Here is a 19,000-nt window from a genome sequence, read left to right on the forward strand (position 1 = left end):
AACCCCACAAGTGTGAGACCGTATCTGAAAGGGGGGGAAACAGACTCCTTAGCCTTTGAAAGGAGGCATCCTGCTTCAATGAGTGAGTCTAGTGCATCTGCCTTGGGGCGGGAATTCCTCACATGGAGACCCAGAACCAAAAACACCCAGACCCAGATGGTAATTTGGGACAGGGAGTAACCCAGCTGCCTTGGAGGGACAATTGGTTGCTCAAACAGTATGGGCTTAAGACTGAATGCTGAATGAATAGGAAAAAATAATAATCATTCAGACATGTTTTACCTTATTTTTAATAAAAACAAAGTTCTACTTTATTTGAAAGGATTTTCTTTGTTTGAAGAAATAAGTAAATAAAACTCAGGCAAAATATTAAATTCTGTTGGGGGAAACAAACTTTAACAATTCCACATGTTCTTTAAGATATTGCTAAAGGATGCTGAATCCACTCAAATACAGTATAACATTTTTGTGTGTATTGTGCATTGCTCAACACTTCAGCTAATTCAAAGTAATCTGGCATTCTAATGACAAACAGCCTTTAGCAAATGAGAAAAGGATGCAAATGCCACTGGCAGCTACTTATAATATTGCCTTAAAACAAACTTACCAAGATAGAAAAAGTAAAACCCTCTTGTTTTGTTTTGTTTTATTTAAAACCGATATCCCATATTGTGTTGAGTGAGCAGACATCTTGGGAACAATTCACAACATCAATATTTATATCACTACTTCATTTTGACTTACAATTATAAAAATGAAGGTTATTTAGCATATTTGAAAAGCAAGAAATTTTTGGTGCCCAACTTTAGAAAATTATGTTTTGACCTTTTAGCTGTTATTTCATTAGACAGTAAATAAAAGGAATAAAAAGTCCACATTATAAATACAGGATTCAATATACAACATATAGCTCTTTAAGTCTTAATTCTTACAAAAATTTCTCTTACACTCAGTTGATCTTTCCAGTGGATTTCAGGACTTAGCATCTTAACACCTAACCATTTTGTGATAACCCAGCAATGGCTGGGAAGAGTTGACTCATTTCTTGTTTATTAAAAACAGACAACAACAGCAACAAAGAGGCATATATATATCTGTGGATATAAATTGATACATTTAACTAGGACATTTTTTTTCTTAGGTATGTCCATCACTTCTCTCAATCAAATGTGTTTCTTCATTCAATTCTGGAGAGTGTCATTCACAAGTTTAGAGAGAAATGTACTCAGAAGAAAACTGTTCCAGCATAGGAACAACTAATTCGGAGCTACTTGGGGAAAACAAAGAAAGAAAAAGAAAGATATTTCACATATTTGCAAAGATATTAACACAGCGGTACATGAGTTTTGGCTGGAGCCTTTGGAGCTGCATAGTGCAAAAGCTAAAAATTTATGACTGATGAAGATTGTTGTATAGTGAAATGACTAATTAAAGAGGCACATCTTGCAATGTCCTTGTGTCTCACACGGCAGCTAACTAAAACAATTTGAGCTCAGCCTGTTCTGCGGTTAATTGACATCTTGAACTCACAACCCTTCAGTGCATGCTCTGTCCTAATTAAAAAAAGATTTTCGAACAGTCTCTGCCACTGCATCCAAAGACTATGTTGGCACACATCCAGCAGAAATGCTTCTCTCAGCCATGTCCAGTTTCACTCCTCACAGCAAAAAGAAGAGTTTTCCAGAGAGCAGAGTATTTACAAAGCACCTTAGTTCTAGAGATGGCAGTAAATATGACACCGAGCTGTAACAGGATAAACGTGCCTTCAGGAACAAAAATGAAACCTGTGAAAATTACAGGATTGTTCACCTTTTCAAGATGCACTGGAATCTCAGTTGACAGTTTAATGGGACATGTGGGTCATCTAAACATTCTGGGTTTTGGGTTTTTTTTTTGTTGTTATCCTGAGTTTACAATCTTTGTATACCTAGATTGGCACTAAACAATGGTAGCGCAGATAAGGAATTTCTAGTGATACAGTGCATATGTTGGTGGATCAGTGTGTGGAAGGAGAACTGTCTGTTTACAGAAATTTATTTACCTTATCCTCTAGCCATGATTCTGGGAGGAGTTATATGGCTATATAAGCATAAAAGCTCAGTCCAGCAGTTCATATCCTGGCAGCTTATCTCATATAGCCAAAAGTAGCTACATCTAGTCAATAAAGTACAACAGAACTACAAGCAATGAAAGTCAAAGTAGAATGCCTCAGTTATATTGTTTCCTTCCATGATATTGTAAAAGTGGGCTTGCACCTACTCACAGTCCCTGTGCCAATGCACCCCACTGAATACAGGGGTGTCAAAGAAAAATAACTTTTAGAGCATAGCTATTTTGAACATTGAAGTGATGACTGATAGTTTCCTTAATATTCTTAAGTGATTCCGCACATTGACAGAGGTTATTCATCTGAACTGTAAGTAGGTGAGACGGGCAATAGATCTGTGGAGAGAGTTCTGTGCTGAAAAGCATTAAAGGTAGCATTTGTCTGCTAAAAATCAGAGATACAGGGCAAATGAAGGCAATGAGAAATGCATGTCCTAGCATCACTCAAAAGGCAGCAGAATGTAGCAGGCAAACAACATGCAGAAAGATAGAGAGAACACATAGCTAAAAAGAGAAAGAAGGGTTTATATCCTACTTCACACATAGGCCCTGTTTAAAGACTCCCCTGCAACCCTTTGGAAAGATTCCTGCTGACTTTTGGATGCTCTTTTTTATGAGTTCTTTTGAAAACAACTGGGATCTGTTGCTTTTGTAGTAAGAGGAATCTTAAACCAGGCCATAGAGTCTCCTTCTGCCTTAAAGGAAGAACTTGAATTGTTTGGGAGGTGCATGTGCTTTATTCCTCAGGATAGTGGGGAGCTGTAGGCTATTGTCTAGGTGCCAGGCTAGTGTTTATGGAGCACTTCTGCACTTACCACTCCCCCTTTTGACTGCACAGTATATCGGAGGGAATATTAGTGTCTGAGCTGTGATTCTTCTCCATATGAATAATGCAAAAAAGGTAAACACTTCTAACTACTGTCTAGAAAACAGGGTAGAAGTGAGATGTTCAATCACTGGTTGAAGTGAGACTTCCACTCAGGAGAACTTTTCTCTGACAGGGGTGCAGGCTGTCACACAGCACAGGTGGCTACAGGAGGCACCCTCTCACTCATTCAAGACAGGCAGCAGTGAACTTCAAAAGCCTGTGCCAATGGACTTAAAAATACATGTGTTTAAGTGATTTAAAATGAGAGCTGTGATACAATATTTGCATGGAAATAGCTTTACAGACACTCAAAGACCTAATTGTCAATAATTCCCAGGATCTGGAAATTAAACCAGACTTTCTGGGATGCAAAAGCATACTGAGCATTTTGGCTTCTACTGGCTTCATAAAGCCCTTAAACCTAAATGCTATGGGTGTAGATGGTTTTGATTCCACTGAACCTATGCTACCTAACTATGCTGTGTGTTAGAACGTCCTAAGAAAATATTTATAGACAATTTATTAGGAAAAAAAATCTTTTTTTTCTTGGAACTACCCATTACAATTTTATCCTTGCTACAATTGTCTAATGGTGTGTTTAAAGTCCATTCTTTATTATGGACTATTTGCTTTTTTTCCACCAGAGCCTTTAACCTTTAACTTCTATGGGATTTTGCTTCAGAGAAAGTGTCTTGTCTGTAGTTACTCCAATGATAAGGCAGGAGGCAGTAAATGTACAAGTGAAAAAAAAATATCTTGGAAGTAAAAAAACCTATTGCTAAGTGGGGATCTGCTGGAAAGCTCTAATATGACCAGGAAAAGAACTGCTGGAAAAAATCCAGGGAAGCAGAACTAGGGACTGGTGCCAGGTACTGTAAGTGCAAAGGCTCGGGATAGATGTGCAGCCAGTGAAATGTCAGTGCCATTGGTGTGGAAAGCAGCCACTTAAAGCTGTGATGTGGCAACGGATCAGAGACTACTGCTGCTGCAGCTCCACACAGGGAAGAAGCAACATCACATAACAATTGGGCTCTGTCACAGAGGCTTGAAGACTTGCTGGGGTTGTCAATCAACATTCCGAAAAAGAGTGTTCTGCTGCTGGATGACTTTACTCTCTTTAAAATCTGCAGATATTTTTGAGAGACAACTCTGCCTTCTTTCTTTCCACCCCTGAAATGGAAAGCAGGAGTGAAATTTGCATTTTGTTTTTCACAAGAATATTAATTTTCTTTTGATTGGGTAATCAAAGAAGAGACATTGTTTACACCTGATTTACAATGTGCATAGTTTTGTCTGGATTAGTAGAACCCAGATGATGAAAATGACAATTTGAGTAGGCTTCCAAATGACACAACGTTTGTCCAGGTTTGTTTATGGTAGTAATTTCTGCTGACCTATGGATTTGTATGCTTGAGCTTTTGTTTCAAAATGCAGAGGCAGAACCTGACCTTGTTGTCTTGGATAGCTGACTGAAACCATGAGTTTCGTTTTTGTAGTCAAACATCTTCTCCAATGCCTCTTTCATTGTCATTTGGGACTGAATTTTTGTCCTCTTTCATTAAATGCCATGGAGAGGGCCAGCAGGGGTGTCGGGATGATTATGCCCAGAATTTTATTGCTTCGTTTATGAAATTGTTCAAGATTGATTCAGTTTATTAAGGTTTTAAGGGCCTGGACATATAAGATCATCATTGCTTATTTTCCACTGAGGTCTATGGAAGCCGACAGAAGCAGTGAGATTTCAGCTTTCACCCTGAGCAAGGATGACTATACAATTTCAAACCTACTCATCAGTATATGACAAGATAAAAGAAGCATGACAAACATAATAATTATTAATAATGTGCAGAAATAAACATTTCAGTGTATAGACAAGAGAGACCACAATACTTGGATGTAAATTTGAGGGGATGCTGGGAAGCAATATGAGTTTTTTGCATCTCTGGAAATAAGCAAGAAAACTACTGAGATGCTGTAATCGTTGTTGTCAAAAAGCCTATTAAAATTGACAAGATTTAGAAAAAAGCTGCAGGTTTTTGAAAGCCTGACTGTGACCAGAAATAATCAAAACATTTAATTTATCCAGGGCAAGGTTGAAAAGTTCGTCAGGAATCTCTTGCAAAAAAAAGGATTAATGATTCATGAATGTAAGAGAAAAATGGAAACCAAGCTGTACTGGGTCTGTTGTGTAGGCAATTGTTAGTAAATGCCTTAATAGATTCTTAATTGTTAATGAAAGTTAAACTAACTCTCATGTACAGAAAAAAGCTTATTATCACTGTCAAAATGTAGCACACATTATTTAACTACTGTTTGTCAAAAGCTGAAACTAGATACTATTTAGACATAACAGAAGATAACAGTGTTTTCAAAGTCAGGAAAAGGAATAATGAAGAATATATATATTTATAAACATATATTTTATGTAAATAACTGTGCATAAATGCATAGGTATATATTTGTATACCTAAACTTACAGGTATATATTTTGCTTTTTATTAATAATGCTGTAAACTTGTGGTGTTTAGGTGACATTGTGTCTGGAAAAATTATATATCTACATTGTCTTCAGAGAGTGTTCTTAGCACCCAACAGAAGTAGTAGAGGTACACATATAGCTGAGATCCTGTTAAGCTTGGGACAGATAACAGGCAAAGGTTCCTGAGAAAAAAGTTTTAGTATAGCATAGGACCAAAGATGCTGTCTACTTAGAAGGACAACTGAAAAGTTGCCACTATTAATTTATTTTATATATACTTTGCTTTATAAGATAAAAAATTGTCTGCAGAACAAACAATGTTTGATCACTGTATACTGCTTTTCCAGTTTAATTATTGACTGCCATCTTACTTTACCCCATATTTACCAAGTTTCATCCCAATGACAAAGGGGTCACGTAGTGCATATGGCAAAAACTTGTTATTTTTCAGTTCAATATAACTCTAAGGAGACCTTACAGAAGGAAACTATTGATTTTTTGAAGGTTTTCCTTATATTTTCAATGCCAGATTATTTTAAGGGGGCTCCATTCACTTTTCTTTGTATTTTGACATCCAAGTTCAGAGTTGGTAACACACTTGAACACCAAGAGCCAATAAAAACAACTAAATCTGGGATACATTAAGCCTCTAAAGGCACAGGAACTGGAAAACCTGCAGTCATTGTGCATGACCATAATTTACTGTAGCTTCAGGCTTGGTTGTAAAATAGTATGCTTATCATCCAGGGTATTATGTTATTCACTATAATCCTGATAATTTATCAAATGAATTGAGAGGTTATTCATTACCTGTTCTGGAGAGAAGGGCCTTTGTAATGTTTTTTTCATTAGGTCTGAACCAGTTGAGTTCATATTTTAGTATTCATGTAGCTTCTGTCAGATGGCACACTGCTTTACACTTTAGAAGAATTATTTCTTCTATTCTACTTTCCATATAAATTCAGGCTTTCTTAATTCCTTTAATATCTATCATTGACAGATGAGTGTCTATCAAAGATGATTTTTAATTGAGGAGTTACTTGCTTTTACTGCAATACTACAATAAGTGAAAAAAGTTTAAACACTTGTGTAACATGACTATATTAAAAGCACAGGGAATCCAGGTTTAATAGTTTTCTTAAATCACCTCTATTACTCATTGGCACATACAAGCGTACATTTGTGTCCTGTGTAAATGTGACTCTGATATGCAAACAACCCCAATTTCTAAGTGAAATTATTTTTTTTCTTGCTTACTAATTAAATTACAATTTGATTAACACCTTCGCCTCATTCCTGAATGTGAAAAAATGCACTATATTGTCTGCATCTATTGTACTGGAAGGTAAAAAGTATCAATAAATGAGATAGTATCACATATAAAAATAAATTCCAATGTTAAAAGATACATATTTTTACATTTAAAAAAAAATACTCGTTACCCAGGATACTGGAAGATATCTAGACCTCCTCTACCGAATGTAGGTATTTTAGGCTGTGTGAAATCTGTTTTATTTTTATGAGATTTAGGAAGCAATGAGAATTTTATCTCCACCTTATTTATTGGAAAACCAAGGAAAAATAAATCTGGGAATTTACATATGATGCACCTAAGAAAACATAGCTCTAATTGTTGTTCTGGATTTCCTTAACACTGAAAACCTGGATTGCCTTAGCAACTTCCACCATAAACTCAGTGAGAAACATTCTTCCACCAATTTTTTTCTAACCTCCTTTGTGAGTGATAAAAACAATTGAACCTCCTCAAGACACAGGTTTTAGGCCCCTTCTAATTTTCTTGATCGTCCCTCCATTTGAAAATGTTAAGATCTTTTTCTTTTTATCCAACAAGGGTCAGTGACATGACATCTTTTCTTCTCCATAACCAATTTTCCTCAAGTGTTTCAGTTGCTTAATTAAATTTTATTGGATCTATGGTTCTATATTTAGTTTCAGTTGTGTTACTTCCTGTTGAGCATCTAGCAGAAAACCATATCGATTCATTTAATGAAAGATATTTTGTATCCTACAAACTTTGCTTTTGGTGGCCTGCCACTGGCCTTTCTAGTGACCAAACTCCTTTAAGAGCACATTCCTGATTGTTTTAATAATGCTACCAAGTAGTTCAGCCTGGGCAGCATTAAAAATAAAAACCCTCTGGTTCAGTCTTGCCTGTAACAGCAATTCTGCCAAACCTACATTGACAATACAATTCAAAATCTATGGGAAATTGCTGTTACCTTGGCAGCTAACTGTCTCTGGCCCCTGCGACTGAGAACCATGTCATGAAGAGGACAGCAAATGCCAGGGCAGCTTCACAGAGATTAAATCATTGTATCTGGAATAAAAATTATCAGGTTACAAACAGACCTGTGCACCACACAACTGTCATCACGGTTCTTGTTGAATGCCTGCAAAAATCAGTGTGCAGTCATTACACCAAGCCTTTTGGTCAGTTCCATATGGAAATTCTTCCTGTCCTGTTCTTGGTGGTGTAAGAATCTGGACAAGCTCTGGGATGAGGTCTTAGAGCCGTGTCAATTATTTTTTTTGCCATCAAAACAATGCTTTTGCAGGCTTGGCTATGCTGGTCTGGGAATATGGTACACATTGGACAGATAGCTGCACAAAGCCATTTTAAACAGAAATTTAAAATGTGGTGAGGAGCTGGGAATTAGGACAGTGAAATGAAGAAGGATGCAGTCAGGGAATATTGCATACCATCATATTATTTAGAAAGGGGGTATTACAGCTAGAGTGTTTGCTGTAACAATGGACATGTACTCTCAGAGTCTATCAGCCAAAAACAAATTCAGATTGTGTAGGAAACTACAGTTGTGTCTACGTACTGCTAAGGTGTTAAGAACATTGGACAACTTCCTCAACAGTTGGATTGAAAAAGCTGAACTGCATGCACCGCTGGGCATCTATTATTATGGTAGCATCCAGAATGAAATGGAATAGAAGGTGTCTACTAGAGTTTTGTGGTGTCATAAAACTGGAGATTTCCATCAGTGTGAGAAATGTGAAGCAATAGATTAATGATGACCAAAGTGAATGCACTCAGAGAGGAAAGTCTGGTTACAACGCTCCTTATCTATGTCTTTATTTAGGGATTTTCCTTGACAAAATCCTTACAGAGATTTGTGAAAACAAAGGCATTGTCCATGCCTTTCCAACACTTAATTCTCCCAGCAAAGGAAAAAAACCCTACTAAATCAACACCCTCTTAAACATTGAACCTTTCCTTGTGGGCAGCAGAATTTCATCATTTGGGAGCACTAGAAACAGCCTCCCTTAATCTGATACTTTGGGTGTACTTAAGTCAGTGATGAATGAATTTAATGGCAGACAAATCTTCAAAAACTAAAGTATGATTTTGTTTTTAATCAGAACCTGTCTTTTTAGAAATGAAAATTTAGATCCTTCAGCTTTCTGAAATTTACCACTGCATTTTTGGAAACGTACTTCTAAACATTTGCCAGGATGTATATGCTCATGTCACTACCCTTCCTAGACTTGACATCTGTTTATACCACAGAGTGCACGTTGTAGTTTTCTAATACTGGATGCAAATGTACATTTTAATGAGCTAATCTATTTCAGCTGTTCTAATGCCAGTTTTTCTTTATTTAAGTACCCTGAAGAACTTTAAAGAATCTGCTGTTTTATTCCTTTTAATTAGTGTAGTTACAGCTGATTAATCTGTACCAAAAAGACATGCTAGTTTTATACTGTCTCAGGGTTGTTTGAATTAAATGTCCTGTGATTTACATTTAATACTAGGAATACACAAAAAGGATACATACACTTTTTCACTTGAGAATATCACGTCAGAATTTTTTTCTACATTGAGGCCAAGATCCAGAAGGGTGTTTAGGCATATAATTCCTGTTTTACAACCACGGGGTTTCACCTATCAAGCACTTCAAAGATTCTGGCTCCTGTTCACCCTTAGTTACATAGGACCCTGATACCTCTTTGGCATTTCAGCTTTTCCTAAAGAGATCACACAATGCACATTCCCATGTAACATGAACGTTACTCACTGTTAGGTCTCTTTCTAGTCTCTTATTTTCCTATATATCTCCTCTCAACTGAATACTTCAGTCTTGGTTTGTTTCCTCAGCTACAGGAGTGCTTCTTTTGTCAGTAAACTTCTGTTTTGAGTCCCAGTCTTGACTCTCAAAGAGAAAGAAAGATAAAGACATATTACAAGACTCAACTGTACTTGCTCTGTTGAGACTAATTATTTTTCAACTTCACATATATATTTCACTACAAAAATATTAAGTTATAAGTAATAATAATCAATAAATATTACTGGAAATGTGCAAGGAAAATGAAAACCTTTCATCTGTACTTAACATCTTTAAAAACACTTTAAAAAGAAAAGGATATTTTTTATTGTCCATTGTTTATTGTGTCCAAAATCACAAAGACATTCTGTGATATCTATCTGGGTAGTTGAATAGCTTCCTGTACAACAATTTTGGGTGTACCACCAATGTTTGATGAAATCTTTAGAAATACATATATATATAGAAATGTTTTTTAGAAATGTTTTGAAATATAGCATTGCAGAATTAGTAGATGCAGCAACTGCAATAGGCTTTTCTAAAGATAGCTTTCCCTCAAAACTATTCACTGAAGCCTAACTGAATTCTGCACTGTGGGATCTGGACTAAAAGAATCCTTGGTTCTAAGTTTTAAAGGAAAACATAAGCAAAACAATTTTGCATGACTGAAATCAACTGTATAATGGACCATCTAATAAATTAAATATCTAATGGAAAAGCCATTTTATATGGATCAGTGGAATATCTGTTGAAACATCATTGTTTCTATAACATTTTTGGTTATACATTTGTCTGGACATATACGGAATTTTATCCCTCAATCCAATTAGCCCCAAATGCCTGTGATCCCTCCTGCTTCATTGTTTACTGTTGTACAGTTCATCTGAAGGACCAAGTAATCTGAGAGCACAAACTCACTGATGATTTCATGACAAAGATCAATACTTTTAAAGCAGTATAGATTATCTGTGATGTGAATTGCATAGGTGGATAACTGTACTGAAACTATAGAGGAATGTTGCATTAGAAAATGGAGCTATCCACATGTAAGCAATGTTAAGAGGGCCAACTACAGAAAATGTTTTGTGTGACCATCTCCTTTTTCTCTGCCCATGCACAAGGGATTTGGCTGTCCCAGCTGTCAGCACTAATGTTAACTGCTTTAATCTTAATTCTATTCTTAACTCAAACTGTACCTAGGAAAAGATCACTCACAGCCATTTGTATACAGAAACATACAGTTGAGTCTGATATATGAAAACTCTTTACGGAGGGGTAGGCTGCTGGAACCAGCTCACATAACTCTATCTTGTAACTATTTTCAAATATCAGGCATGTGGGGGATCTTGCAGGGCAAAGCTCTTCTGTGAGATGTGGCTTGTTACACTTCGGATTATTCATTCTGTAATGCTGTGTGATATTCTATACTTGCTAGAACTGTATCATTTCCATGGCCTTCACAAACCTCCAGAGTTAATGAGCTCTGTAGTTCTCTGAGAACGGGCCAAAGAAACAAAAACCACAAAGAAACCCAAAAAAGTGTTTCCTGACTTCTAAAGTGGGGGGAAAAAAAAGGCATAGGGAGCTCAAGCAACATAGAAAAGTATGTGTATTCTAAATCTAGCATACCTAGGGAATAATATGAATAATATATACCCTTTTTATGGATTTAGCAAATTAAACTATTGTTTTTTTGAAGTCTTGCTACTGGCAGAGAAATCCTTCCACACAGGTATGGGGAGAATCACAGAATCACAGAATGGTTGAAGCTGGAGGAGATCTCTGGAAGTCATCTTGTTCACCACCCCTGCTCAAGCAGGGCCACCTAAAGCTGTTTCCCCTGCACTATGTCTAGGATACGGACAAGGAGCAAGTCCATATTCAATCAAAACACATTGTAACCATGTTCCTTAAACATAATTTTGTTGAGTGAGGTAAAATATGAGTCAAACTATTACCTCACAATGTATGCATCCTGGAGAAAAGATACTCACACACCAAGTAAATATCCTGCTAATTTTAATGGATTTCCTTGGTATATAAAAAACTTGGGATGTAACAGTTAATTGCCATAAAAGAAAACGGAATGGAAGAAATATTAAAAAAAATTACTTAATACCGAAACCATAATGAAATAAAAAATAGCCATGACACTGAAGAACAAGCAGAACATAGTAAAATGAACTCATATTTGGATACAGTTAAAAGTTAGCAAAATTAAAGTTTTATCTTTTTGCAATACCTAATAAGCAACCTCGCACATTGCACAAAGTGCTGCAAAACTGGTATAAGGATAAGTACACAAGGAGTTGAAGAGGCTTCTAATAAGCAGAAGAAACACTGGGGACGTTTTCTATGCAAGTCAGCCCTATTTAAAGCTTCTAAACAATTTTAGATTTAGGGGGTGATGGTTTGGTCTCCTTTTCCCTATCGATTGTGCTAATTGTTCAGAGTAAGAACAACAAGAAGTGTCTTTACTGTATGTTAGGTTATGTGATAAGATTCCCACCTACACTCACAATGGTGGGCAGGGGAACACCAGTAACCCCCTCAGAGACATGAGGTCCCTACACAGCCCCTCCTAGGGGCACCCCAGGAGATTGGTGGTTTAAGGCCCAAGGTCCATGTATATGTATTACCTATGTGGTTTTGTGTCCACGGGCAGGATGGAGGGAGCCAAGCAGGGAGAGTCAGGCCTAGTGGTGCCTCAGGGGCCATGACAGGAACATGGAGGGGTGGCAGCCTTACCCGTAATGGGTTACAGGCCTCTTAGCACCGTTTCATTGACAATAGACATAAATGTTGACATATTTCAACCCCTCTTGTTTGGTTTAAATCTGAAATCTGAAATTTTGCTGTGAAGTGTTCTCAAAGAGGGGCAACAGTCCTTCAGTTAAGCTATAAAATCTTAAAAGATACAGAGCTTAAATATAGTTCTCTACCAAAGTTCAAAAAGGAATTAAGGCACATTATAGATGCACATCTTGCTGGTTTTGCGATTCCTATTGTGAACGCTCAAGTCATAGGATGTCCAGGTGAACACTGAAATTTGGGAATCTGACTGATGACCAGGAACCATGATTTGTTGGCTCTCTTCAGATGTGGGACATGTGTTCCCAAATTCTGAGCTAAGATGGTGTCATCTGTGCAAGGAATACATCTGGTATTTACTACTTCGGTTAGAGGCTTGCAAGAAATGACTGCTTGAAGCCAATTTCATTGATGCTGAACCTACTTTTGAATTAGCTGCAAGCCCAAACCTTGCCTGAATGTCAATATAGTTTCCTCTGGAAATGTAGCAGGGCAGGAGATCAGAAAAATATCTGTGGATCCCCAGTTTACTCTTCTGAGACATGTAGCAGAGCACAAATAATGAAATTTCAATAGTCTAGGCTCTAAAGGCCTGAAGCAGTTTAAACCACAGTCTGTATTTTGCGTAGGGTCAATATTTTTGTTCAAACAGTCTACTCACTTCATAAAATCAAAAATTATTTTCTGAAAAGATACACATGTCATCTCGGTCTTAGAGAAGTGAATGCAGGTCATTGGGTGTAATGACTATACGTCCACTCAAAATGTTTACTGGATGAAAGTAGGGAAATGTTAGGGAGGATCCAGGAAATTTCTTGATATCCTCTTGAGAACACAGGAGTTTTCCTCCTGGTATACACATAAGGGAAAAAGAATTAACTCTGATACAATACAGCTTGAGCAAATGAGCTTCACAGGAGAGTTAGATGAAAGCTATTTCCCCATACACCCACGCCGGATCTGGGTCTTCAAATATTTTGCAGTTTCACCATGAAGTTGACCATTATTTTTGTTAATGCTTTCCTGAGTTCTACTCTGGTTGTGGTAAAACAACAGGATGGAAACACCGAAAAGGCTTTCCCTTATTGCCTCTTCCATGGAGATCCTGTAGAAAGATAAACAGACATAGAAGCGTGCTTCAAACTGCTTTTGAAATGGTAATGTGGAAAGTATTGTATCTATTCCGTTCTGAACATTAATCAATCATCTTTCTAAGGAATAAAAGGTCTCTAAAGCAGTGGCTCTCACTACATATAAATTTTAAAATATGTTCTTGTGATTTACTATCCAGAATACAGTAAAGAAAATTCCTGTTAGTAAAGACAATTCTGAGCAGAAATTATTTATGTTATTGTGGCACTGCAGTTGTGTAATACTTAGTAAATACTTGGGAACACCATAAACATTAACTTCTTGTTATCATTCATCCAAACCTAGGGTTAGTGTGATCCAAAACAGATGAATGAGGAAAACAGCTACTGTTTTAAATAGTTCACTTGTACATTTTCCAGGCAGAAGACAAACTAGCTGTAAATCACAGTTGGTCAATTTAACATGGTTTTCAGAGTCCCATCAGAGTAAAACGAAACTCTGGCATCATTAGAACATAATATTTTCCATGGGTGTGGTGTTAGCACAGCCACAGGGACAGAGACAAACACACTATACGCTGCTTTAAGCATCATTGCAGATGATTCCGATGTTTATTAGAATATGAAATAAGTGATTAGTTAAAAAGGTGATGATTGCATCATATTGAAAATGACTTTATAAAATAGGTAACCCCACATCATTAAGCACTATATTATAATGTGTACTACATGGCTGCTCTGGAAAGAAGGTGGTTGTATTTATGCAGTTGATACCAGAAAACTAATGAAAATCATTCTATTCTCACTGCTGTTAGTTTAATGTTATCATAGATAATGAACATTATAATGAGATTAAGATATTTCCACACAAAAGCCATTTACTTTTATTTGGCAGTTTTTCACTAATTCATTGCCTAGTGATTTCATATGTCCATAATTATATTGTACTATCTACTGTGTTTCAGGGAGCATCTCTCCTAAGTTGGGTTAAGCTTCAGGGATGGTAACTAACAGGTTTCTCCTTGTCTGTCCAATTAAACAGTCCCAAGATGCCACTCTTTTTGCCATAATGTCTGTGGCAGATTGAGAAATCTCCTTACTGGCAAACATAAAAGGCTGCATTTCCACACAGACCGACATCTGTCTTTGGTAACAGATTTTCAGTGACCACAGTGGTCCTTTCTTGACCGTTGGATCATCTTACCTGAAGTTTTGTGTGACACAATATTTCATCCAATCCTATGCTCTTCAATACAGAAACATTTTCGTAATTCAGGTGATTTTGATTACTAATTATATAATTTCTTAACTTTGTTTTGGTAACTGAAATAAACTCACTGAGCAGCTTTTCCAGAACTCAGATATGTCACTTTCTGAATCTTTTCCCATTTCACATGCTTGAAGACATGCTATCAAGAAAATCCCTGATATGCTGTTTGCTGAAGCTGTAGATCAATCTATAATAACTCTTAGAATTTCCAGGCCTCTAATCTTAGAATTTCCAGGAAATAAGAGAAATGCTTTATTTGTGATTTTAAGATTACTTTGAAAATACTAACATGAGAAATTTCAAGTTTTAGTATCTGGCCTTCTGCTGGATAATATTAGTATAAAATTCTGCCAGATTCCTTTTTCTGTTTCACTCAGACAGCACTGAGAGTCTCTCTGCAAGTCACTGTACTTATTCAACCAGCTCTCAGTTTCCTGGAATGTGAGGTAATTCCTCTGCCACCTGCTAGGGGTTAACTTCATCCTCAATGGTGCAACAGCCATTTAAACCAGCTGCAATCAAGTGTATGCCGTTACTCTGGATTGACATTGACTTAATTAAACATACTAAGTACTGAGTAAAGTTGCTGTGATTTTCTCACTCTTTGCAGACCATTTTTGTTCTTGAGGGCTAAGTAAATATTTTAGAGAGAAGATTCACTTAACTGCCAAGAGCAGCATATTTACTTGCTTCACATCAGAATTCAGTTATGCCGTAAGTTTTTTCAACAAATAGGATGTTGAATTTCAATTTTGCCTTGATTTGTGGTTTTATTATGCTGGAATATATTCAAAATACCCACTTTGTTACAAGTTTGAGAGGATGTTCACAAATACAATGATGTTTGCATGAAAACTCTCACGAGTTACCACTTGGTCTCACTCAGGATCTTCAGGTTTATTAGAAGTTAAAATTCAGATCAGAATGCCTCGGTTCAGCCTCTGGAAAAGATTGAACAGTGGTATGTGGTGCCATTTGAACTTTTCTGTGATACCCCAGAACTCAAGACAAACTTCGTCACACAGGTAACATTCACAGTTGATGTGCAGCTTTCTGCCATTTTCTAGTGGCAAAACTAGATGAAGAGTCTGAGGCTGCCAGTGCCTGTGAGTGAATCCCCTTGTTCCAGCTGCAGATGCTCTAAAGTCCTTGGTTAAAAAAACATATCCCGCTATGGCCTGAAAAAAGGCACTGTTACACATGTGTATTTAAAGTGTTTTTTGGATCTCATTAAGTTCTTGACTTTGAAGGTGACTTTTGCTAATGAATTCTGTAATCAGTTATGGCTCTTAAAGTATTTCTTTTAATGATTTGCAAATGTATTTTCTTTGTATATTGGCGATTGCTCCTTGTTTTTGAAAATGAATATTTGATTTATGTTTTTGTGGTTCTGTCCCCTTATATTTCCCTTTAGATCAAAAAGAGTAGTTTACTGTCACCAGTATTCAACTTCATGGAGTTTCTTTAATACCCACCAGTGAACCTCTTCTAATTTTTTTACATCTTTCTGAGATTAGGAATCAAAGCTAAGTCAGAATGCCCAAAGAAATGGTAATATCGCTTTATGTAAAGGCATTGTATTTTCAACATTATCCTCTACCATGTCCTTAATATATACCAGTGTTTTGATTGGCTTTAAAGCAGTTTAGATCAGGTCTTCAGTGATTTTCTAGGAGTATCAAAATTCTGTTTTCCATAATTTGTTCACCTTTTTTTCACTATTTCATAAAGCTTACTGATCTATGCATAGGAAATAGCACACAAATCCCCAACCCGCTGGGAAAGACAGAGAAAACTAATGAAAGAACTGCCTGGTTTTGCTATTAAGTTATTTTGTTGTTTAAGAAAAAAAAGAAGTTGTGCAAATTAATTAATAAGAAGGTGGACTCCCAGTCTGAATGCACTTGAAACTGCTTCTTCTGCATCTGCTTTTTTCCAAAGTAAGTTTATGACCTGACTGTGTGTTAAATGGCTGTGGTACATGGCAAAGCTTCTTGCTTGCTTGCTTTTTTTTTTTTTCTCCTTTGCTCAGCCATGCTGTCCATTTCCTTCAAAACACTTTCTATCCAGAAGGAGCTTAGCCATTGTCATTGACATTAGCTGAAGAAAAGCCAAAAATTAGAAGAAATAATTTCTCGGTCTCAACTGTGTTGTAGTAACTCTCATAATTGTTCTAAGATGTGGTTTTTCCTCATAGACCTGCAGATCATAAAGAAAGCTGGGAGATCACATAGCCAAAAAAACAGTCCAATGTAAATACATGTACTCTATCAACAAAACTTGCTTTTATACTCACGCTAGGAATAGTAATGTAAAAAACACTGCTGGAAAACACAATTATCTTGGAGGTTTCCTATTAATTCCTATAGCTACCACTGAAGGATTTGTTTTAGGATGCCTTTATGTCAGGAAACTGACATAATCAGGAGATTTTCCTAGACTTTCAAACAGAGAATATTCTTTGCTTTTTTCCCTCCATATCTAACAAGAAAAAGGTGCCTAACTGCACTGTCATAATTCATACATTATCTTTAGGAACACATATTTTGTTCACAGAGTTTTGTCTGACTACTCTGGAGAAAATTGTAGGTCCACTAAACTCAGTTGGAGTTTGCCACTGAATTTTATGGAGCCAAAATCCCACCCCCTGCATAAGACTTTTGCCTGTCCTCAGGCCCCTGTAAATTTCTCTGCTCCTGTAAATGAGCTAAAAGTTGAAGACCAAGGTGTTTTCACATCCAAAGTGCTGCCAAGGGATTCCAAACTGTATGACAATTAGACTCTTAATCAACAGTGGAAAAAGTTAAATAAAATTAATAAAAGTTCTAGTCCAGATCCTCAGTGATAATCCAGTGATCCAGACATCCTCCAGTGATAATTCCATGTAGGTGTGTATATTTAACCTCATGAAGACCCACTCAAAGAATCCAGTCAAAATATATTTTGATAATATTTTTTTCTTAAGATTTACTTATTTTTAAAGCAGATGTTTGAATGATATTAATATTATTATTCATTTTCATTTTGAAAAATTCAGAACAGAGTTCTTTAAATGTATCAGTATAAATCAAGGAGTAGATTCACAGGTAAGACTGGTCTTGCCGTTGTCAGCTTTGCAAAACCCATACCAAAAGGAAGATGAGCTTTATTGGATAAAAAATCCAAGCTGTTTTCTTAGCAATATATAAACCTGTGTTTTAAAATAATTTTAATTCTATACATAGTTTTATTTATGTATTATTCTCAGCAGTAGAACAGTGTAATAATGCACTGAATTCTCTGTGATATGGGTGAATTTCACCCCATTTTCACATACAATTATAGTTATTTATAAAGTGGAACATGAAGTTGTCTACTTCCGTTGGGTAAGAACACTGAAGAAGTTAAACATAAGAACCATATGTATAGAAGAAGAAACCTGCATAATTTGCATGATCTAAATAATTAGTGAGCACAACATGGCATTCGTTGTTACTTTACATATAATATCTAAAAAAACTTGCATGAGGATCAGTCGTTGGGCAAGTATTTATTTTGGTTTGGGTTTTTGATAAAGTTGACTTATAAAGAGAATGTGTTTCTCTTTATACTTAAAGAGTCTGCTACTTAATAAGAACTTTCTGCAGGATTCAAAGTCTAACATTTAGAATAAAGTGCACAACTAAACTGTAAAGAATATATTGTATTAAGCTGTGGTTTTTAACTTTAATTTTTAAAATCACATATTTTTATCATTACATTCATATAAAAACATTGAGGACTTTTTTGCCATAGAAGAAAGTTAGCTTCTATATTACATGAGAAAAGAATAATCTATGGGATTCCACATTTATAAATAAACCAAAACCACAAATTAAAAAAAATAAATCCTATAACATTGAAAACAGTTGTCAAACTGATGTGAAAGGGTGTTGAAGAAAACCTAAGGCATAGTCGGTTCTAGAGTAGTTTCTTATGCTCTCAGGAATGCAAAATCTATGCAAGTGCAAAAATAATATTAATTTTAACATGTAAATTTTAAAGGAAAAGTAAATAAATCTAGGTCATATAAACAAAATTACAGTCAGGTTTCTGATGGACTTAGTATAATATTTCTTTTCTAGAAGTGGAATTTTTAATGTGAAGGGGTAGTAAATTTTAGAAAAAATATTTTATATAGTTCATACCCTCTATTGGGATAAATGATACTCTTACTTTGCAAGAAAAGGTAGAATAATTTATAGACTTTAAGAATTTTATACATAGGTTTTCAGTATTCCAAAAGCGGGCCATTACAAATAATCTTTTATTATGGTG

Source organism: Phalacrocorax aristotelis, chromosome 3, assembly GCF_949628215.1.
Source record: "Phalacrocorax aristotelis chromosome 3, bGulAri2.1, whole genome shotgun sequence".
NCBI lineage: Eukaryota > Metazoa > Chordata > Aves > Suliformes > Phalacrocoracidae > Phalacrocorax > Phalacrocorax aristotelis.